Raw genomic sequence first — 23,709 nt, 5'->3', positions numbered from 1 at the left:
ATGACAGGCAAGCTCTAGACAATAAGGAACTTACAATAGGAAAATCCTTTTTTAGTCAAAATGACAGAGGCAAATAACAGGTAGGCTCTGGGAAAAGAAAAAGCTTACAATGAGAAAATAGTTTTTTAGGTTGGGATGGCAGAGCAAGGAGAAAATACAGATGCAGATGGAAATTTGTTTTGTAGGACACAATTTAAATACACAGACAAATTTGTTTTTCAGCTCACAATGAAATTACTTCTTTGGGGAACACTATATAACTATAATGACTCACAAGGCACTGGGAAGAGATAGTTGGTTTTGATTTCCATCTATCCCAATCCCATGAAATAAATGTGGAAATGAATTGATTTACTGAGGAAAATATACTAAGGATCTACACAAGCAACAGGAGATTCTTCAATGGGAAAATTACGACAAAAAACAAACAGGTAAACGATTTTTCAATAGGAAAATGACTGAATTGCAGAGATAGGGGATTCTTCCAAGGGTGAATCTCTATGGCAATGCTGAAGAGTATAGGGCATACTGAATCTATCGCTGGCTATGTCTATACTTACAGGAGAGGGGTTGATGGACTTCAAGGGGCAACCGAGCATCACCAATGGGACAATCAAGGGGTCAGTCAAGGATTCTATCTGTCCTCCCAAAAATGTCCCAATCCAGCTATAATAGCTCCTGGCTCCGCTCCAAGATTTAGACCTCACTCTGTTAGTATGGTTCCAGATTTTGTCAGATGCACACCTCGAAATTTGGTAGGGAGAGTCCTGATTTGAGGCAGAGTAACTTATTTATAAGGCAAGTGACATCAGATATGTGTCATAGTTCTCGAAGAATTAATTTGGCAGTGTTCAAGGGATCCCTCCCATCTGTGGTCCAATAGGTCCAGAGAATGTGGGAGTGTTTTGGGAAGCCAGGGTAGGAGACCCAACTCATCATCTAACTTGGACAGAGGCTGGGTCTGGTTTTTGCACATGGAAATCTCACTGTATGACAAATGCCCTTTCTTTACATATTTGGACACATATGACAGCATTTATTAATACTATATTTCTCAGTGAATCGCATTAACTTTGTCAGGTGTCTGTGTGACCTACTGGTGCGAAGCTACAGTATTTTCTCATTTACTCCTGAACTATATTAATAAAAAATGTGGCGCTCAGTGTGCAGAATATGGATCACATTTTACATATTTTCTCACATTTTTATAGTTCTCACATTTCTACAGAGAGCCACATTAAGTTTTTCTTCATAACTTTTGGTATGCTGGTGTCACCAAAATCGTTTTTGGCTCAGCAGAAGTGGCTCACTGACAGCTTTTCAGAAATCCGAACATGAATAGCGTGCAATCAATATTGTCAGAGTTATCCCATAAACACCATTTCTCCCATTTTGTACAATGGTAGAGAAACTAGTACTTAGCTCTGGCCCACACCTTGGAATGGACCTGTTACTGGCTGTGCCATCAAGAGGGGTACCTGTGTTTACATTAGCCCAAGGCTTCAAGGGCTAATGGCCAGCTTTATTACAGCCTAAGTGGTTTGAGTCATAAAAGCTGGGGAGCAGGGCAATTCCTCATCTTGCCCCATGCTCAAAAATGATCTCTACCAGCCTTTGGTTTGTATTTTTAATAGAATGGCCTCATGTTGAAGGGGTAACCAGACTTCCATTGCCATGACTATGGGCTTTGAAATCTAGTTTCACATTGGAGGACCCACAGCAGAGAAAGGAAATGAGAAACCAAGATTTGGACCTGCCTCTGCTGAAAGCATTTTACTTTTAACTAACCCTTGAACATGCATACAATCTGAACATGTAAACTCTTGTAAAAATAGTTTCCTGCAAACAGTGGTTACAGAAGGGCAACATAATTATGTATTTAGAGACTTTTAGTTGTACATCTGAATGCTTAAATGTTCATTTTAAAGGCACTATTGCAATATCACTGGTTGAAGTTTCAGCCAAGAAACATTCATTTTGCTGCAATTCACATCACCTTGTAGATTCTGTGAATTATGGTTTCCTCTGTGATGGGCTCCTGATGGATAGAACTCCAATCCATTTATTACAACTCTTGCACACATTTTGAAGCGGAGCATATCTTTAACTGAAACGGAAAAGCAGATTTTACATGCAAAGGTTTCTGTCACAGTAAAAAGGCTCCATTCTGTAGCGCAGGCTTGCACACATTTTTGTCATTTTCATTTAACATTCTGTATACTGATGTTTCTGACAATATGACTTCAGCTCTCCAAAACATTTTACAGATGTTGCCTCATGTCTTTCCCTTATGTAAGGTAATTAACATTTTCATGCATCTCCATGTGTTGATGCTAAATTTCACCACTTTTCACTATGAAATTCCAAGGCCTTATTTCCATGTTAGTTCAAAGCAGGCCTTTCATTTTGGGGAGCCTCGTACTAACAGTGGCCTTTAATTATGGAATTCAGGGCAAGTTCACCCCACAAATTCCCCCCTCCTAGCTCTTTGATAGCTTTATTCGGAGAGAAGAGCTAGGAGAGAGTGGGGTGTTCATTTCCTGATGTCCTGGGTTCGCTCCAGGGATTTCCTTTAGAGCGTGCCTGCTCCTGAGTTCATTCCAGGACTCTCCTTCAGAGCGCATCTGCTTTATTCCTGGTCCTGATGGAGTGGTGCACTGGTCTGCCCCCACTCTCTTTGGATTTATTTTTTTCGTTAGGTTGTGGGTCAGGGGCCTCTCCCCTTCCATCGGCTCCCCTACGGCCTGTAGAGGCAAGGAGTTAATTTATCTGCCAAGAAGAATGGATGGCTTAAGTATTTCATACAATACCATTTTCCCAGGTAGGGACGTGAAAACTGACAACAGAAAGAATAGGAGAGACACATACAAGATATACATTGCAAACACAATTTTTTTTCTTACATATAGATTGCAAACACACATTTTTCTTACATTATACTCCTTCATCATCTTCTCAAAATAAGAATAATTGTTCTACTCCCTGTAAACGTATTAATTTCTTCATCCGGGTTACAATTCCTTATCCTTTACTTTTTGGAGGTTTCCTAAGCTCTACCCTCACTGGGTACTTCCACTCCTTGGTCTGGTTCCTTTGAAAATTGTTCAATTAGACCCTGTCTCCTACTTAATATTCTTTCTTAGTGGTATTTAAATTGTAGTGGGTTTTCATCCCCTTTGCTGACTTTTCCAGATTTCGTTGAGCGTACGTAAAAGCATGCTGAAGGTGTTTTCTCAAATTCTCAATATATTCATGTGTTGGGGATGCGTTGATCAGGGTCTGCTCTTGCGTTCTGTAGAACATATGCTGAGGTAGCACTATTTTTGCCCAGTCATTAGCTTGAATAGAGACATTTTTGTTGCAGAAGATGGTGTAGACCTGATGGCCATCATGACAAGTGGTAGTCGGATGTCCCAACTAGGCCCAGAGTCCACCACAAACCTCTTTAGGATGCCCACAATCATTTTATTGTACCTCTCAACTCCCCCACTAGAGGTTGGCGGTATGCGATATGGAGCTTTCTCTTTACCCCAAGTATCTCCCACATCTTTGTCATCACCTCGTTGGTAAAGTGACTTCCTCGGTCTGATTTAATCCTTTGGGGAAGGCCGAAATGCGAGACAATGTGATTGGTCATCAGGGCAGCTGATGTTTATGCCTTGCAATTTTGGGCCTGGAGACATTACACCCACTTGGTAAACAAGCATGTTACAGTTAACATGTACTTGTTTCCTCTTGAGGAGTGAATCACAGGCCCGATGAAATCTACTTGCAAATCTGACCAAGAAGTGTCATCCCCTTTTCTGTAGGGGAGCTCGTTGTGTGAGGGAACTTGGCTGAAATTGTGCACACCTAAGACACCCCTTCAATTATTGGTCGAGGTCCTGACCCATGTGTGGCCAGTATGCAACCTCTCGCAAGATTTCCAAAGTTGTATGAAACCCCCGATGACCGGCTGTGGCTGTGTCATGGGTGTGACTTAACATCAGGCTTCGGAATGAGGTAGGTGTTACGCTCACCTGGTCTCGGCTGAGGCGTTGGGGCACGGTTGCAGCCCTCCTGGGGGTGTGGTCGCTCAGGTCCAACTTCGCCCTCTGCGCTTATGTGGTAATAGGTGATGCTGCTTGGGACTGCTCCTGCGTGGAGAATAGGGGACGTGAGTATGCCAGCTTGTGCGCCTGATCCCCTATCAGACCCCTTCTCCCAAACCGTGGTACCCATGGGATGCACTGTCCCTGGAAAGCTCACCTGTTAATTAGTTTTGGCGAGCACTCCGTCCTGCTGCTTCTGGCAGGGCCACTTGCATGATCTGGACCGAGTTCCTTGACTAGTCCCTTGCACGTGGTAGTCCAGTCCTGCTGCGACTAAGCCACTATACTTCAGGTAAGTGTTCCTTTTTGTTTTTGTCTTTCCTCATCTGTTTTTGTTGCATTGTAAAGTTTGTTGTCTTGTATTGCTGTCCGTTCCACTTTTGATGTTTGCTCTTTTGCTTTCTTCCCTTGCAGGTGATGTTGCCTGCCCGGGAGAAGCTGCGGAGCTCGAGGCGGCAGCTGGAGGGAATGAGGAACGATGCTGCAGAGGTACAGTAGCTGGTAAATTGTTAACTAGGGGGTGCGAAGGGTTCAAATGCTGCGCGGCCCTAGGATGGATGTTCTAACATTGTCTTTCTTCTTTTTCACAGGGTTCGAGTTTGTGGATGAGGAGTGCGATGCTGCGGCATCGGGATCAAGATCACTGGATGTCAGGAGATGAAGCTGCAGATGAAGCGATGAAGCTGTTACACGTCGGCAGCAGGGACCACCCGTTCCTTTATTTTGTAAATCTTCCTTGCAGGGAAATAAGCGCTCCAGGACTTCCCTATGGCACACATACAGGTTGCCATGGAGCTTGTTTAGACAACAGAGACGGCCATGTCAGCTGACACATCCCGTGCGTAGAATACGTGCAAGGAACCCCCGCCCACCTGCAGTTTAAATCTGGCATCTCCCGGTTGCCTTTTGCTGCTAATCGTGGCGTTATTCACACATTACCTTTTGTTCCATTTCCTCTCCTCCTTCGGATTACCCTCCGTGGAGTTCTGCTGATTTCCTGGTTCCCTGATCCCTGCTTATGCTTACTCGGACTGCCTTTGTGTTTTCCATTGGCTTTGATTAGATTGCTACGTTGCCGAAATCGGAACTCTCTTGGACTGCAATTGTATTTTCCCTTGTCTGCTGTTTAGATCTCCTTGTGCCTGACTCGGAACGTCTTCCGGATTGCCTCACACACGCGGCAGGTGCTTCCTTACTTCTCAGAGTGCACCGCATCATGCAAACTCCTCACGAATACTATGGAGTTCCTAAACTTACCTGGCAACATGAGTACTGTTTAATGCTGGTGTTGTGTACTTCTGCTACGGAAAGTGAACATTCCACTTACATTCTTGGGATAAGGATTCACTGCCTCAACATTACCTTGACTGCTTCAGTTGTCATTTATACCTGTACTGGGATTCTTGGGTCACTTACCAAAATCTGTAAATCACAAACCTGCTGGGACATTTCTACTAAGTGCATTATTCCGAATGATTTCCTGTGTATGCATCAACCCGTCCCTCGTGCTGCCTGGGTATATTCTTCCCATACTAACTTCCCTGTATATTATTTATACCTTCCGTTGTACTCCTTTCAACTGGAACCTTTAGGCCCTTCGGAATCCCTTTCCTCAGGTCAGTCTTGCTGTTTATTGACTATAATGAGGTCTTACTGCTCTGGGTAACGTACTCACGGCATTGGGGTTTGTTTCCTTGTAGGTTCAGCATCCATACCATATTCAGCACCATTCAAACCTTGCCCTAGGTATTCCAGTTAGTGTGTTGTTACTTTGTTTCAATGACATTCCTTACTGTATAATTTCTAATCATTTCTGTAATTCCTTTACAGCATTGGCTTGGTGGGGCGCGTTTCCCCACTCTTTTGTGAGATTGACACCTCTGTCTGTTTGTACCTGAGCAGCAGAGAGGTACATTGTAAAGAAGAGTCCCTTCCAGAGGAAGCCTGAATCTTAGAATTCAGGGGAGCTGGGGTCCTGGAGGCTGAATACTAATCTACTCAGTATACCACTCCTTTCGCCGAGGTCGTATTAACAACGCCCCGACCAGTATACAGTGTGGTGACTAACAGAAGCACTGGTTTCCTGGAGGTGAGTATGCAGAAGAACACCTGGTTTCAAAGATAAATAAACAGGTCCAAGCAGCGGTGAACGTCACGTTGCACACGAGTGCACAGTAACGGGAAGCACCGGCCTTAAGGATGAAGCAGCTTATATAGCTGAGCTTCTGAAGCCACGCCCACCAGGTTCAGCCTGCATGCCACACCCTGCCACACCCGATGAGTCAGCACATGAAGACCAGGCCTAGGGAGCCACACCCGATGAGTCAGCACATGCGGATGTTCTTTGGAATAAAGAATTTCAGCTCCTGGAAAGTTCTTGTAAAATAAAGGCACTCCTGCATTGAAATAAAGTAAATGCACTCCTGCACTGAAATAAAGTGTTCCTGCTCACATCTCTATATGAGCCTGGTGCCAAAGGCACCAGAACTGAGTCCAGCCAGGGCCCCTGTGTTTATGGGTCCCAAAGGAACATAAGTGAGTCAAGTGACCCATTGCCCCATCATTAGATGGTGTGGATTTTGTGTTCTGGGGCCTGTGGCCATGACAGCACTCCCCCTCAAGGCCCCTCTCATGAGTGGTTTTCCCCCTGGCCCTGCTTTAGTGGGGTTATTGCAGTGGAACTGCCTGATTAATCGTGGAGCGTGGACATGCTCACTGGGTTTCCAGGTCCGATCTTGGGGTCCATAACCTTTCCAGTCTATAAGGTAGTATAACTTGGACCGGACCATCTTAGAGTCTAGGATCCTTTTAACTTCGTATTCTGGTTCTCCTTCAACTATTTCGGGATCCGGTGGAGTATCGATCCACGTACCTGGTCTCAATGGTTTTAGGAGGGAGACATGAAACACCGGGTGGATCTGCATGTGGGCCGGTAATTCTAATTTCATGGCCGTAGGGTTGATCACAGCCTTGATAGTGTAGGGTCCCAGATATCTGAGACAGAACGCCCGTGGTCCTTTCAGGGGGATGCTTTACGATGCTATCCAAACCTTGTCTCCGATTTGGTAGTTAGAAGCTTCCCTTTGGTGTTCATCCGCAACCTGCTTCTGTTTCTCTTTGGCTCTGCCAAGATGCTCTGCTGCTTCCTTAAAAACCTGGGTGATGGTTTTGTGTAAGGTCGTTACAGCGGGCATTTCTAATGATTCAAGTGGGTCAAAAACAGATGTCCGTGGATGTCGACCGTACACTATGTAGAATGGGCTTTGTCCCGTACTGGTGTGAATGGAGTTGGTATATGCATATTCTGCTAACCAAAGTATGTCCTTCCAGGTATCCTCAGTTTGTGGCAGCATACACCTTATGTATTGCTCGAGGGACTGGTTAGTCTATTCGGTCTGGTCATCGGTTTGGGGGTGATGGCTTGTAGATAACCCGAGGTCGATTTTGACAATTTTACAACACCTTTTCCAGAATGCATCCTCGGTCAAACATCAATATTGATGGGAACCCGTGTAGCCGGACTATCTGTTCCAAAAACAGGTTAGCCAGAGTAGAAGCAGTTGGGAGACCTTTCAAGGAAATAAAGTGGGCCATTTTGGAAAACAGATCTTCGACGACTAAGATGGTATTGCATCCATTACAAGAGGGAAGGTCTGGAATAAAAATCCATTGATAGCGTATGCCAAGGTGCTGGGGGTACTTCTAAAGGACGTAGCAGACCTGCAGGACTTTGTTTTTAGGACTTGTGTTGTGCACAGGTCCCACAGGGTGCAATGAACTGGACAATGTCCTTTCGCAAAGTTGACCACCCGTGATTTTTCTTTATTTTAGCTTGGGTTTTGGATATTCCCGGATGCCCTTCTACTAATGAATCATGATAGTTTGCGAGGATTTGGTTCTGTAATTTCTTATCCGGGATGTACAGTCATCCTTGGTAGTATGGTAGGTTGTCCACGATCTGATACCGTCTCCCTTCCCTAGCCATTTTTGTTGCACTGGTGGACTCATCAAATGTTGCAGGTCAGATTTTAAGTTGCCTAGAGTGGTGGTTGCGGAAATCATGCCTTGGATTCGTCCTTCAGGGATGATGGCACCGGGGTCTGGTGTAGTGAATGCCTCATCTCCTTCAATCATGCGAGACAGGGCGTCCGCTTTTCCATTGCGTACTCTGGGTCTACAGGTGATGACGAATTCGTATTCCGCAAAGAAGAGAGCCCAGCGGAGTTGGCGTGATGATTGCACTTTAGCGATCTTCAGATATTGTAGATTGTGATGATCCGTGAAGACGGTGACTGTATGTCTAGCTCCAAGAAGATAATGGGCCTCCTTACGACCCTGGCGGTAGGGAGTGAATGGTGCCGTAAAAGGTGCCGGCGCTGTTCACTCCGTACCGCTGCATTACGAGTTCCCCTCGCGGGACACGGTAAGCACGCCTGGGAAAACCAGGCGTGCTTACCGGGTCCCGCGAGGGGAAGAAGGAGCAAACAACGGGCCATCTCGTAATGGCCCGTTGTTTGCTCCCTCTCCCATTCCCATTCCAGCCCTAAGGGGGCTGGAATGGGAATGGGGAAGGACCGTGTCCTGGTCCTTGGAGGGAGGAATTACCGGGCCTTCCAAACTCGGAATGGCCCGGTAAGTCCTCATTCCGAGGACCTGGACCCCGATGCGATTTCAGCAGCAGCCATGCCGCCATTAGCGGCATGGTTACCGCTGAACTCGTAATGAGGGCCAATGTCTCCAGGCTTTGAACGCTGCCTTAATTGCTAGCAGTTCTTTATCAGTGATTGCATATCAATTCAGGGGATGAAAACCTGCGAGACCAGAATGCCACGGGATGCAACTGACCTGTTTCGGGGTCACGTTGTGACAGGACTGCTCCCATTGCTATGTTGGAAGCATTAGTTTCAACCGCGTACGTTAGGTCTGGTCGAGGATGCCGTAGAATTGGTGCTATGGTAAATGCTGGTTTTAGCTCCTGGAAGGCTTTCTCTTCCTCAGCGGACCAATTAAATTGTTTATTTTTCCATAGTAAAGAGGTGATTGGGTGGATGATCTGGGAGAACCCAGGAATAAAAGTTGGTGAACCCGAGAACACTCTGTACTCCCTTTATGGATGTCAGTGAGGGCCAGTTAAGGATAGCGTCTACCTTGCGCGTGTCCATGCGTACACTGCGTGGTGTGAGAATAAAGCAGAGAAATTCTACCTCTGTCACATGAAAGAAGCATTTCTCCAATTTGGCATATAGCCGTTGTTGCAGCAGTTTCTCCAAAACTGCCCGGACATGGTTGATGTGGTCCTCCTTGGTGGTCGAATAGATAAGAATGTCATCAATATAGACAAGAGCACAGACGTCCAACAGTTCGCGGAGCACGTCATTCATGAAAAATTGGAACGCCGCCGGGGCATTACATAGTCCAAGGGGCATAACCTGATATTCATAAAGGCCATATTTCATGCGAAAGGCCGTCTTCCACTCGTCTCCTTTTTTGACCCTTACTAGATGGTAGGGCCCTCGTAAGTCTTGTTTTGTATATATCTGAGCATTTTTGACTTGATCCAAGAGCTCAGGGATAAGCAGTAACGGGTACCGTTTTTTTACTGTGATATGGTTAAGTGCTCTGTAGTCAATGCAAGTTCTCAGGTCTCCCTCCTTTTTAGGCACAAAAAAGAGGGGTGAGGATGCAGGGGACTTGGACGGACGAATGGAGCCATTTACCAGATACTGATCGAGGTAGGTTGTTGTTAGATGCTGGTTTTCCTGTTCTGTTAGGGTGTAAATCCGGCTGCAGGGAACTTGAGCTCCAGGTACCAGATCAATTTGGCAGTTATACGGTCTGTGCTGAGGTAGGGTGTTTGCTTGCTCTTTTTGAAAGACATCTTGGTAATCCAGATATTCAGGTGGTAGTGAACTGGTGAGGCCCAGTATGGTTTCTTTCTTCGACGAACCTGAGTTGGTAAGACCTTTTAATAAGAATCCATTGCTATAACAGGTGTCGGCACAGTCTTGGGGAAAGGTCAGAACTCGTTTATGCCAGTCAATCCTGGGATTGTGGGCCTCCAGCCAGGGCATTCCCAATATCATCTGGAACTGAGGGGCGCCGATGAGATGGAAGGTGATGTCCTCTTGGTGTAATGCGTCACTGGGCTGGATGATTGCTGAGATCCATCAACTACTGTGACGGTTTCTGAAGCCTGCTTCTGTCGGGGAGGAAGGCCCAGCCGGGTAGCCAGATCTTGGTCCATGTAATTTCCCACAGCCCCACTATCAATATATGCCTCCAAGGCATGTATTTTTGATGGTTGCTTATGGTTTACCAGGAGCACAGGGATGACTAGATGTGAGGTCTATATAGGTTCCTTTTCACCGCTCGACAAGTGGACCCCTACGCTTGCCGGACGATGGAGTTTCCAAAGTCCTGTTCTTCTTTTTCACCCTTGTCAGTTGCTCCAACTGCTTTCTTGGGTGGGTTCAACAGGCATTCTCTGAGATAGTGACCAGCCTTACCACAGTACAAACAAAGCTGCTGCTGTCTCCTTTTTTCCCTTTCTGCCTTGGTGAGTGGGCTCAGCAAGCCTCCGATTTGCATTGGCTCGGACTGATCGTGTGATTTGGTTTGATTCTCACGGGGTCGCACATAGCTGACCACCCCTCGGCTTTAGCCTGAAACATCTTCCAATTCTGCAATCTGTGATCGAGCTGCACTGTCAGGTTAATGTATTCAACACATCTTTCCGGGGGATTTACTACTTGGGCTAATACGTCCTTAAGTTCCCCTTGCAAGCCTCGGTAAAAGAATGTAGTTCTTTTCTCCTCTGGCCAGTTATTTTGTGCTATCAGACGATTGAAGGAAGTGATATATGTTAGTAAGTCTTGATTACCTTGCCGTAGTGATAACAGGCCATTGTCCAGAGAACGCCCTTGAGTATGCCATGCAAATAGTTTCTCCATTTCACGCTGGAAACCTCTGATTTCCGAAGCAAAGGATCCTCCTGGTTTACCAAGGGTATTGACCAGTCCGCTGCGCCACCTCCCAAATATCAGAGTACAAATGCCTCTCTCGCTTGATCATTGGGGAATGCCCCAGGTCTGCACAAGAAATGTAGGCGACATTGATTCATAAAGATGGCGTTCTTATTTGGATCGCCTGTGAAGCGTTCTGGGGCGGCTTGGGGAACCCCCCTGGAAGAACCACCTGTACTGGCATGGGCTGTGGTGGCATGGCAGGAGGGGCATACCCTGGCAGTGGGACCTGGCCTGCATTTGCCTGGAGCATTTTCCTTGCTAGTTCATCTGTCCGCTCCCAGTTCACAATTAGATCCCTCCTTAGGGCAATGGTTTCCTGTCTTGAGGCATGAACTTTAGCACATAACTCTCCCAGTAATCGGGCCAACTGGTCTGTTTCAAAAGTTTCCATAACGCCCAGGCAGAGATTCGAAGAGGATTCGCATTCTGTTATGCTCACCTGGTCTCTGCGGAGGCATTGGGGCACGGTTGCAGCCCTCCCAGGGGTGTCGTCGCTCAGGTCCAACTTCGCCCTCTGCGCTTATGTGGTGACTGGTGGTAATAGGTGATGCTGCTCGGGACTACGCCTGCATGGAGAATAGGGGGCGTGAGTATGGCAGCTTGTGTGCCTGATCCCCTTCCAGACCCCTTCTCCCAAACCATGGTACCCCTGGGATGCACTGTCCCTGGAAAGCTCCGCTGTTGATTAGTTTTGGCGAGCACTCTGTCCTGCTGCTTCTGGCAGGGCCGCTTGTATGATCTGGACTGAGTCAATCACTGGTCCCTTGCACGTGGTAGTCCAGTCCTGCTGCAACTAAGCCACTATACTTCAGGTAAGTGTTCCTGTTTGCTTTTGTCTTTCCTCATATGTTTTTGTTATATTGTAAAGTTTGTTGTCTTGTATTGCTGTCCGTTCCACTTTTGATGTTTGCTCTTTTGCTTTCTTCCCTTGCAGGTGATGTTGCCGGCCCGGCTGAACCTGCAGAGCTCGAGGAGGCAGCCGGAGGGAATGAGGAATGAAGCTGCAGTGGTACAGTAGCTGGTAAATTGTTAACTAGGGGTCGCGAAGGGTTCAAATGCAGCGCGGCCCTAGGATGGATGTTCTAACATTGTCTTTCTTCTTCTTCACAGGGTTCAAGTTTGTGGATGCGGAGTGCGGTGCTGCGGCGTCGGGATCAAGATCATTGGATGTCAGGAGATGAAGCTGCAGATGAAGCGATGAAGCTGTTACACGTCGGCAGCAGGGACCACCCGTTCCTTTATTTTGTAAATCCTCCTTGCAGGGAAATAAGCGCTCCAGGACTTCCCTATGGCACAGATACAGGTTGCCATGGAGCTTGTTTAGACAACAGAGACGGCCATGTCAGCTGACACATCCCGTGCGTAGAATACGTGCAAGGAATCCCCGCCCACCTGCAGTTTAAATCCGGCATCTTCCGGTTGCCTTTTGCTGCTAATCGTGGCGTTATTCACACACTAGGGGGCGCACAGGGTTCAAATGCGGTGCAGCCCTAGGACGGATGTTTTAACCTTGTCTTTCTGCTTCTTCACATGATCCGAGTTCATGGATGCTGAGTGCGGTGCTGCAGAGTCGAGATCAAGATCACTGGATGTCAGGAGATGAATCTGCAGATGAAGCAATGAAGCACCAGTTTCCTGGAGGTGAGTATGCAGGAGAATGCATGGTTTCAAAGGTAAGTAAACTGGTCCAAGCAGCGGTGAACGTCACGTTGCACGCAAGTGCACAGTAAAGCGAAGCACCAGCCTTAAGGATGGAGCAGCTTATATAGCTGAGCTTCTGAAGCCACGCCCAGCAGGTTCAGCCTGCCTGCCACACCTGATGAGTCAGCACATGAAGACCAGACCTAGGGAGCCACACCCGATGAGTCAGCACATGAGGATGTTCTCTGGAATAAAGGCTTTCATCTCCTGGAAAGTTCTTGTAAAATAAAGGCACTCCTGCACTGAAATAAAGTAAAAGCACTCCTGCACTGAAATGAAGTGGTCCTGCTCACATCTCTATATGAGCCTGGCCCCAAAGGCGCCAGGACTGAGTCCACCCAGGGCCCCTGTGTTTATGGGTCCCAAAGGGACATAAATGAGTCAAGTGACCCTTTGCCTCCATCACTAGGTGGTGTGTTTTTTTTGTCCTGGGGCCTGTGGCCATGACAGTAGATACCACACACTGGTCACATCCAGAGATGGATCTTCGTACCAACAAACCGTCTTGTATTCAGAAAATGTTGGGAAACTTAATCAACACCCGGAGATCCTCTTTCCCGATGTAATTGGTTTATGTCAGAGGTAAATTCACAGGTACTTCAATGTGTTGATAATATTTCCCAATAATCGGATCCCCTTTTTGGCTGTAATGAAATCAGCATCTGGGGTTTCCTTACTCCACTGGGCAGTTGAGAGTTCATTTTGGGCAAGTGTTTGGGACCTGGTGACAGCAGCGACCTGGATTTCCACCAACAGGGATTCGATCTCTATGAGATCCCCATGTATGGCTCCAGTTTTGACCAACTGGTCAGCCAGATCATTTCCGGTTTTGTCTGGTCCCTCTATTCTGGAATAACTCTTGATCTCCTTCCAGTAGATGGTCATCTCATTAAAGGTGAACAGATCATCAATGAATTGTATTAGTTTCCCATGCTTGAGTGGTTTTTTGTTTGCACACAGCATTCCTCGGGTTTTCTAATTTATCAGGTACTCCACAAACCCATTCCTGACATAATCTGAATCAGTGATTATGACTAGTTCGTGGAGTTGGTGTTGCACGGCATTGAGAATGGTCTGATAAACCACCATCAACTGCGCCACCTGACTACTTCGGGGACCGATCTTGTACCCAGCAGAGGGCTCCAGGCATCATTCACTCAGGCATTCCCAACGCTAGCCACCAGTACCTTCTCCCTATTGTTATCAACATGGTAGGAGCACCCTTACACATAAATTGTGGGCATCCCCTGGTACGTGTCTTCCTCATAGACTTTGTGCAAGGAATTCAGGTACGCCTCCATGTTGTCTCAGTTTTTTAGACTTTCATCCTCAAGACAGTTTTCTTGGGCAAAATCATGCAAGTCAGCCAAACTTTGCGTGAGGGGACTCTTCTTGTTTTGCCATATTTGATCTCGACAGGAAAGCCTTGCATGGACAGAATCCAGGAAGTGATTCTGGAATTACTCACATACCCCGCCCAGATTCGGTCACTTTGGAGATATTGCAAAGGCTGGAGAGGAGTCTCGACAATGATGTGCTCTCCCTGGATAAACGGGCAGTAATTTTTCAGTCCGCACACCATTGCCAGGAGTGCCTTCTCACAATCATTGAATTTTTCCTCCATAGAGGACAAAGTCTTACTCGCATAGTAGATTACTTTGTTCACCTTGTCATGCTTCTGGTATAATACTGCTGTTAGGCAAGTATTTGAGAACCTCGTCTCCAAGAAGAACTCCAAGTTTTCGATGGGGTAAGCTAAACAAGGCTCTTGTGAAAGGCTTCTCTTCAGTTGTTTCACTGCCTCAGCTTGCTCTGGACCCAACTCCCACTTGACCCCAGCCTTTAGTAAATGGACCAAGGGTCTCTGTTACGTTCACCTGGTTCCACGGGGACGCCACCCAGCATTTGGGACTCAGGTATCCTTCTCTGCGGTTCCCAGGTTGACCAGCGGGAGGGTTCTGCCTGGAATACAGGTGGGCAATGTTCAAGACTGGGCAACTGGGGTAAACAGCCCCTCACCACTCCGTATACCCGCAGCCTCTCTCGACCTCTCCTCACCTTATTTTTAATGCAGGTGTGCTCTCCGTCCTGCCTTCTTGGTAGGGGCGCGTTGTGCTTGATGGGTGATTGCGATCAAGTTACTTCATTGATGCCGGCCCGCTTTGAGTCTTTCAGGTAGGTCTTATTGCTGTGGTATATTGTTGTCCTTGCATGCCTTTTTTGGTCTAACTAATGTCGTTTTCTCTTCCTTAGGTGCGCAGAAGTCCAATATGTGGCATAGACTAAATTGGGTCTCGCCGGTAAGTAATGGCGTATTTAGAGCGCCTTGATGCGGTGAGTTGGCGCTATGTGCAGCGTTATGATGCCTTGCCTTTTGCTAACCTGTTGTCTTTTCTTCCCCACAGGTCGCAGTGCTCACCCGGTGCATGGAATTCCTGAGGCGATGCTGGTCGAGGAGCGGCTTGCGAGGTAAGCTTTTCGGCACCGTTCGTTAAATTGTAAAATGTCTAATGCCTTGTTTCTTCCTTTTTTGCAGATCTGATGGTCCGGGAGGAGCGCTGGTTCCGGGATGTTGATCGCAAGAGCTGTAGACAGCTAACGATGAAATTACAGGTAAGCTGCTGCTGCTAACGATGTCCTTTTCCTTCTTAACAGATGCTGTTCTTTCGAGGTTCGCAGGTGCAGCTGAACACGGTGAGCCTCACGTTGCAAAATTGCAAAGTAACGCGAAGCGTGTTATCCCAGTCGGGTGTGGTTTGAATAGTTTCAAGAAAGTAGTCCCGGTTAAATAGTTCCTATGGTACCACACCCAAAAATACTATAACGCATAGCTTGGTACTGAAATAAAGTAGTTCCCAACACACGTCCTTTATCAAGTATGAGCCTGGCGCCAAAGGCGCCAGGACTAGCCCCAAGAAGGCCTAGGCCAAGGATGCCTGGGTTTAGTGGAGACCCGAGTCAAGACCCTTCCTGGCCCATGGGCTTGCCAGGGGGTCTTCTGGATGTGGGTCGTGACAGTCTCGCAAACCTCTGCATAATCCTCTATGAACTTTCTACTATAATTAGTAAGTCAAAGAAGGCTTCTTAGTTCATACAGAGTCATAGGGTCCTTCAATTTTAATAAGGCGTCCACCTTTTGCACCTCCTGGAATGACAGTTTCACTCTGGCCTCCCTCAACTGGGTCAGAACATAGCAGATTTCCACTATATGTTCCTCCACGGTTGAGCTTTTGATTAGAACATCATCTACATAGGCCAAGTTTCCCCTTCACCCAAGTCGGGCATTGCCTTGTTCAGAAAAATGTTAAATTTGTTGCCGGAGTTTATATATCAAAAGGGGGGTTGGGTCCACGTGTACTGCGGGCCTTGAAGGGAAAGGTCAGCTTGTACTGGTCTTCCCTACTCATGGATACTGTCCCGTAACCATTGGTCAATGGCGGTTTACACCTTTGACCCTTGGATCTGGGCCAGTCCCTGATCAATGTAGGGTAGAGGCCATCGGGAAACGTAGACCCATTTATTTAACTCCCTAAGGTCTGCGCAGAGTCTCCATTGGCCATTGGGTTTTAGTATACCCAGTACCGGGTTATTAAAGATACTGTGGACTGGACGTATTATCCCACGGGATTCTAAGTTCTTTATGATCTCTGTGAGTGACTCCATAGATGCGAGAGGCAACTGATATTGCTTCACAAATACGGAAGCAATCCCAGGGTCCGTGGGTATGATATAGAATGTATCTCGGTGTGACCACAGTCATACGAGTCCACAGCAACGATTTCTTGAAAATCCAGAAACACCTGTTTAAGCTTCTGCTTTTGTTCCCCGGTCTCACAGACATCAGAAAGGTTGATTTGTTCCTCAACCATCTGCCTGAAGATTGGAAATACCTCAGGTTTTGCAATTTTCCTTGGTATCCTCCAGTTGCTTGGAGAGATCTCTTGTTATGGTGTTAGCCTGGACAGGAGGTTTCAATTAGGAGAGGCAGTCACTGTTGACCTCATCCTTCCTGATCACAAAGGTCACCCCCCCCCCATAAGGGTAGGAAAAGTACACCAAGAAATTCCCCCCATTGCCAGGTGAAAATCTTTTCTGGAGGAAAGTCATTGCACATTCATACCAGTCATTGGGAATCTGTCCCATGGTCTTGTTCCCTAAGTCAATAGAGAAATGTTGGGTATCAACCGCCATTCCAATGAAGGTGTCTGCGCCCAGAGTGATACTCCTAGGGTCACTGTTATGCATCATTATTCAAATGGTGTCCTGTTCTAGGTCAACTAGTGGTGTCAGGTTCAAATACAACCCCTTCTGTTGGAGGTTATAATTTAAATTTACATAAGCATCCGGGTTTTGGAGGTTCTGTCCTCTCTTACTTTTCAGAGGAATGGTGAATTGTCAGACCAGTCCTGGGATGGTGACCTCTTCTCCAGTTTGAACTTCTACTGCATACAGCAGCACTTGAGCTGACCGAAATGCTTTTTCAGGATTGTCAAATCCCATGGGGTACCCCCCAGTCGGGATCAGACTCTGTAATTAATCAGGTCCAAATCAATTGCAAATCGATTGCGAATGTCACTGCCTAAGTAGAAGGCAGAGGGGACATCTCTCGCAACCCAACAATTATGATCTATGCTTTTATCACCAATGGACATTTTTAACATGCACCTTTTAGGCCAGAGATGTTTGTAATTGGGAGTTTCCAGGCCCATCTCCCACTTATCAATGGTCTTAAATGTGGGAATGGTCTGATCTTTTGGGAGTTTCCTGAGTAACGCTTGACTGAGTAAGCTTTTTCCATTATTCAGGCATACTCGGGCGAGAACAGGCCACCCCCCTCATTTACCTGAATGGGGAGGAACAGCTGTTGACCCTTTTTCTGATTATCAGCCAAAATTTGGACTGGTTTTTCATCACCTTTTATCATGAGATTTGGGTTTTCTTCAAATTGTGGATCGGTATAACATTTCAGGGTATTTCCTTTCAGTGTGGAATGCCACTTGAAACTGGGAGGAAGGTTGATTTTCAAAAATGGAGAAGGGTTCCCATCACCAGTTTGTTCTCCTACAGAGATTACAGTTATATCGTGAACTTGACTGTTCCTAAATTGGAATTCAACTTGGTCAGACCGCTACTCAACGATATGGCATATTAGGCTTACATAGTTTTTGCTCTGTTTTTGTTTTATTGGCCAGTTAGTCTGGGTCCAGAGGACATTGTTCACACAGTCTGTTAGGGGTGACAACCTACGAAGGAGGTCATTCCCTAGGAGACAAGGTGTGCCCTCTGGAGTGACTACTATTACCAGGCGTTTCACCCTATGTCGCCCAATTTTGAAATCCAGATCCGCAGTCCCCTTGACGGCAATATTATTTCCATTGAAGTTCTGGAGTTTTCCAGGAAGAGGTGTGAGGGGAATTTGGTGACTCTCCCCCTTCCCGAATTAATTTGATCAAATGCCTTTTTGGATAGAAGGGTGGCTTGGGATCCTGTATCCACCAGAGCTGAAAATGCACAATGGCCTTGTACCTTAACAGAGGCATAAAACCTGGCTTCGTTCTCCTGTGCATTTTGGGCCAGTTACACAGTTAAATTCTTTAATTTGAACTCCGACACTGTGTGATCTTGAGCAGTTTTCTGTGTCGGAGTCCATGAATCTGTAAAGAATATTTGGCACCCTGAGATTTGTGGGTTTTAGGAATCTCCTTTCTCACTTGATTCTGTGCTGTCCCCCTTTTCCTGGAGGCAGTTACTTGAACCGTTTTGGGGAAAGGATCACTCATTTATTTCCAGGTTTTTGGGGTGACATGGTTGGGGTTCAGAAATTGGTGCTTCTGGGTCAGTCCCCATACTGACCCAGTCTAAGTTAGGGTCTTTTGGGATCAATTTGTCTTTGGGAGGAATACCCCCATCTTTCAAAGAGAAGGCTTTCTTCCCTGAATTCTCCAAGGATTCTTCCCCTTCAAACTGGTTGACACGGACCTCCTCCACAAAATGGGGTTTCTTTGTCCCTTGGTTTCCCCTACTTACCCTCTGTTCCCTAGGTTGCACTTTTCGGGGGTTAGAGATTTAGGTTCAAGTTCATGGGTTTCTAGGGGCTTTTCACAGGTGAAGTTTCCTCTAGGGCTTTGCATCCACCTTCCCCCCGAGCCTCCTCCTCTGGAACCTTGTGGTTGTCAGGGTTTTCTCCCCATCAATGATCCGATGTACCAGACCCTGGGCTCGAGCTGTTCCGGGCAGCTATGTTAATTTGAGGGCTCTGCTGAGCCCTCAACATGTGACACAGGTCTTGGGCCAGACTTTGGACCTGGCGCTTCAGTTGCAACATCCTCTCTGGTTGGTATGGGGGTCTAGAATCATGCATTTGCTGCTCTCGGGAAGGGTGGCTGTCCCTTCTCCCAGAGTAGCTTGGGTATTGGAGGGTTTCCCTGGTAACCCTCCAACCTTGGTTTCCCCTCTCCCTGATTTGGGGGTCTAGAATACAGAAAGCAGGAAGAGAGAGGAGGATTGTTCCGAAGGTTGGGGTTTGGAGGTTACCTGGGGAAGAAACTTAAACTGGAGGGTGGAAGATTACTGCCCTCCTGAGGGGAGTTTTGTGGGAAGTTTGGAGGAAAGTTTCCTGGGGCCGGACTTGCCTGATTGTATCCCCCTGTGAGCCAGGGGAGTCTATGCATACCCCAAGATAGGTCTGTTCCCCTTGTACCTTGCGCTAATGTAGGTGGCAGAGTCAGGTGACGCATTTGTGAGATACCCTGCCTGCCTACCACCCACTTGGGACTGGTCAGAGGGTCTTTTCTGCCTCTCATTTGGTTTATTAGAGGGAGGGGTATTTTTAGCCCCCATTTCTATGTCCAAAATGGGGGCATTCTTCACATCCACCACCTTGGCAGCAGCGGGGGTGTTGGATGGTTTGTGATTTTTGGGAGAAATGCTGTTTTCCAATGGCTTTTGGACTTCATAGTTCTATTACCCAATCAAGGGTCCTTTCATTGTGGAAGTCCCTTACCAGTTGTGTCATGATGTACTTAGGGAGGGCAGGAAAATAAGTATTAATAAACTCCCAACTATTTGTGCGCACCCGTCTAGAGGTCTGGGCAAATGCATGCTTCAATTCTTGCACAAACTCTCTGAGTGCATGATCCTCTCCGCACTGCAGGTTGTCAGCCACCTTGCGAGCCTCCTGGGGGTTCCTGTGCAAGGAGAAGTGTTTCAAGATGGCCACCTTGTAGGTAGACCATCTTGAATGGGTTTGACTCTCAAGCCCAGCAAAGAAGCTGGAGTATTCCGGGGAGAATGTCCACTTGACAAACTCCATGTAATTATGGTAATTGTTGATGCCAAATGACGTCGCCTTCTGTTCATACAGATCCAAATGGCATTTTTGTGGTAAGGAGTCAATGAAGTTTCTGATGGCTTTTATTTGTCGAATGGGGTCTTTTACCAGAGTTCTCTTTTGTTTGGCAGCCTTCTTCTTCCGCTGCACCTGAGTCCATTCGCCCTCAGACTCAGAGCTACTACTATTGGTGGTCCAGTCCCTGTTTTCTAGGCTCTCCCTGATTCTTTGAGACTGGGAGTCTCGTCCAGAATGACAGGGTCTAGTCTCTTCTCCCCTGCTGTTTCACTTCCCTTCGGCTCCCTTTTCCGCACAGGGAAGTACTCATCTGGCTCCTCCCTTCCTCCGGGGGTAGTGGAGATCTCCCCCCATCTCCCTGAATGGGTGGAGGTTTTCAAGATGCTCTTTAGGGGCCTGAACTCTGATTCTTCTTTATCTGCAAAGTAGACCAGATGGACCCTTTGTAACCTGTGTCTCTGCCAGTCTAACTCCTGGTCAGATGTGTTTGCCAAAATCTTTTTAAACCTAAGCAACGATGCATGTCCATCAATATCTGATGGGGGCTGGCCTTCCAGCTCAGTCATGCTAGGCTTATTCGAGTCCAGCTGCCTCATATTCCCCTGTTATTGTGAACTGATAGGCATGAAGTTATCAGCGCCTTGTGCATATAAGATGGTGAGTTGGCTGGAGGCCCCTGGTACAAAGGACATCACACCGTGATTAGGGGTTGCCCTTCCATTCCCTAACTGTTCGGCATTCCTCAAGGCTGAATTAAATCTAGCCAATTCCTTCTCTAATCTCTCTGTTTTATCTTTCTCAGACCCTATTATTTGGTAGTATGTAGAGGCCTGAGCTTTGAACTCTGCTACCATGGCTTGACTAGCTTCTATGATCTTACCTTGTGCCACAACTTGGCCATGGAGTCCCTTGTTCTCCTCATCAAGGACCTAATTTTCTTTCTGTGAATCTTGTGTTATCTGGGAATACTCAGACCTCTTCTTTTGCAGGAGACTCATCTACTCATTTTTTTCTGTGTTGTCTGCTCTAGGTCAAATTCTATTTGTCTCGTATGTCCCATAAATTTTTCATGTTCTACTTTTAACTTCCCTTCAACTGGCACACTTCCTGACAAAGGGCATCTTTTTCCTGACACAGCGTGCTATTCTATTCACTGAGGTGATCTCTCTGCTGTTTCATAGCGCTCAACTTCTGACAATCCTGGTCAAAATCCGCTTGGGAATGCACCTTCTTAATAATCAACTGGTTATTCTCCTCTTAGAATTGCTGAATCTGATTTTGTAAAGCCTATATGTCCTCTAAGCATATTCTATTGTATGTCACTTGTTGACTCAATTTTAGTTGACTCTCTTTCAGGTTTTCAACCCCTTCTTAGCACTCCTCTTTCAGTGCAGAGAGTTGGGACTCTCGCTCTGAATTAGTTTGTTGAACCACTGCCAACTCATCCTTTGGCTACTGAATGATGTCTCCCAATTGTAACTCAGAATTTTGGCTCTGTAGCACTTTCTCCTCTACCTGCCTTAACTCTCTCTGTGCTTTATGATTTTTTGCACAGAGGCTACACTCTTTTGGTACCTTTCTTCCATGATCATCATGCGGAAGTACATATATGCAGTGAGCTGGACCATTTTAGTTTGCTCATCTCTGGTGGTCTGCGTCATGTAAAAATCTTTCAGGACTTGATGTAACAGGCCGCTATCCTGCCACACATCCATATTTATAGAGGTCACCTGTTGCATCATTCAACATTGCCAGGCTTCATGTTCCTGTTCTGCCAATTCCCCTTTAATGAACAATTTGTACAGAAGGTGCTTCCTAGCCATGTTCATTTATACAATGCTCATTGTAAAATGTGTTCTGCACCTGATGGGTTGTCTATTCAAGGGCAAAATCTACATTTTGCTCCTGCCTAGTTTACACTCACAATATTTTATTTTGACACACAGCCCTGACACCCACGGTACAAGTTTGGCTGGCGCCTTCACAATGAAACCCAGCGTACTATCCACTAAATGTAACAATACCTTCAATGGGCTAGTCTGCTGTGCTAAACTGTCACGGGTGAAAACACTTCCTTAATCCCGGACTACAAGCCCCCAAGTTTTTCATGATATATTACACAGCACAAGCAAGTCAGGGCTCTCTTTCCCCTGCAATGAATGTGGCACACAATAAAAACAATTTTTATTTTTACAATCTAGATTCGTTTTAATGAGGCCTCCAACCCATCTCGCACCCAACCTCCACAAGTACCCTGTGTCACAGTACACTAGGAACCAGGCCAATGTGTTATATCTGTATATATTTAAAAAAAATACCAAACTACTAGCCATGGCCTTCGGCTGTGTCCATGATTCATGTTTATCGGCTCACTAGCTAGGTCCTTCGTGCCTGGCTAGTGAGCACAGCCTACAGCTGTGCCCACTGTATATTGTACAACACTACCAGCCCACTAGCCATGGCTTCTGTGGTGGCCAATATACATGTGTATCAGGCCCACTAGCCAGGGAAGGGAAGAGCTCATAGAAATGTTGCACGGTTTTTCAATTCTTTGAAGGAATGTAGTAGTGTAATTGCAGACGGACAGTGCTTGTCAGAATAAGTTACATTTTTGGAGTATCATTTAAATATAAAAACACAACAGCTCTTTTTAGAGCCATCTCTAGAAGGTATTAAATAATATTTAAAATGTAGTGTATTTTAAGTCAATTTCTTTTTTTTAGAAAACCGCGACTATAACCACAGCTATTTTGTAATAGTAAAAAAATATTACGTTTATTAAATTATATATACATAAACATGTCCAATATCACATTCACACTGAAAAAGTGGAGCATCATTCAGTTTAATTCTGTGTTGTAAAAATAGAAAACAATAAAACAAATTGTGTGTGCTCCGTTTGCTTGCATCGTTTTAAAATGCATTAGGGTCCTAGGTAAATATTATTGAGCAATCCTCTTTGCTCCATTCCATATCACACTAGCAGATAACATGGCCAAAACCATTTCACTCTAATGCACCCACCTTTCCATATTATGGTTTGGGGGAATCCTCTATTCTCAATTCCATATCACGCTGCCAGATAACATGGCCACAATCATTGCACTCAAATGCACACACCTTAACATATTATGATTTGGGGGAAACCTCTTTGCTCCATTCCATATCACGCTGGCAGATAACATGCTCAAAATCATTTCACTCTAATGCACACACCTTTACATATTATAATTTGGGGAAAACCTCTTCGCTCCATTCCATATCACGCTGGCAGATAACATGCTCTACATAAAAGTAGCCGTTCCCACTCATTCTAGATGGAGTAGCAGTCGAAAGGGGTGTTGGGGATGGCTTTGCAGGTGCACGAGAATAATCACCTTAGACAGATGACAGATAACACTCCTCCACACGAAAGAAGTCCATGTTTGCAAATAAAGACATTTTGGCATGCTAGCTGGTTGAGGAAACATTATGAGGACTTTTTGTTTCTTAGTCACAACATTTCATACTGCTAAATTATTATAGTGATAATAATTATCTTTGT

Source organism: Ambystoma mexicanum, chromosome 1q, assembly GCF_040938575.1.
Source record: "Ambystoma mexicanum isolate Mex_15411 chromosome 1q, UKY_AmexF1_1, whole genome shotgun sequence".
NCBI classification, from domain to species: Eukaryota; Metazoa; Chordata; class Amphibia; order Caudata; family Ambystomatidae; genus Ambystoma; species Ambystoma mexicanum.
Note: the sequence above shows the minus strand (reverse complement) of the source record.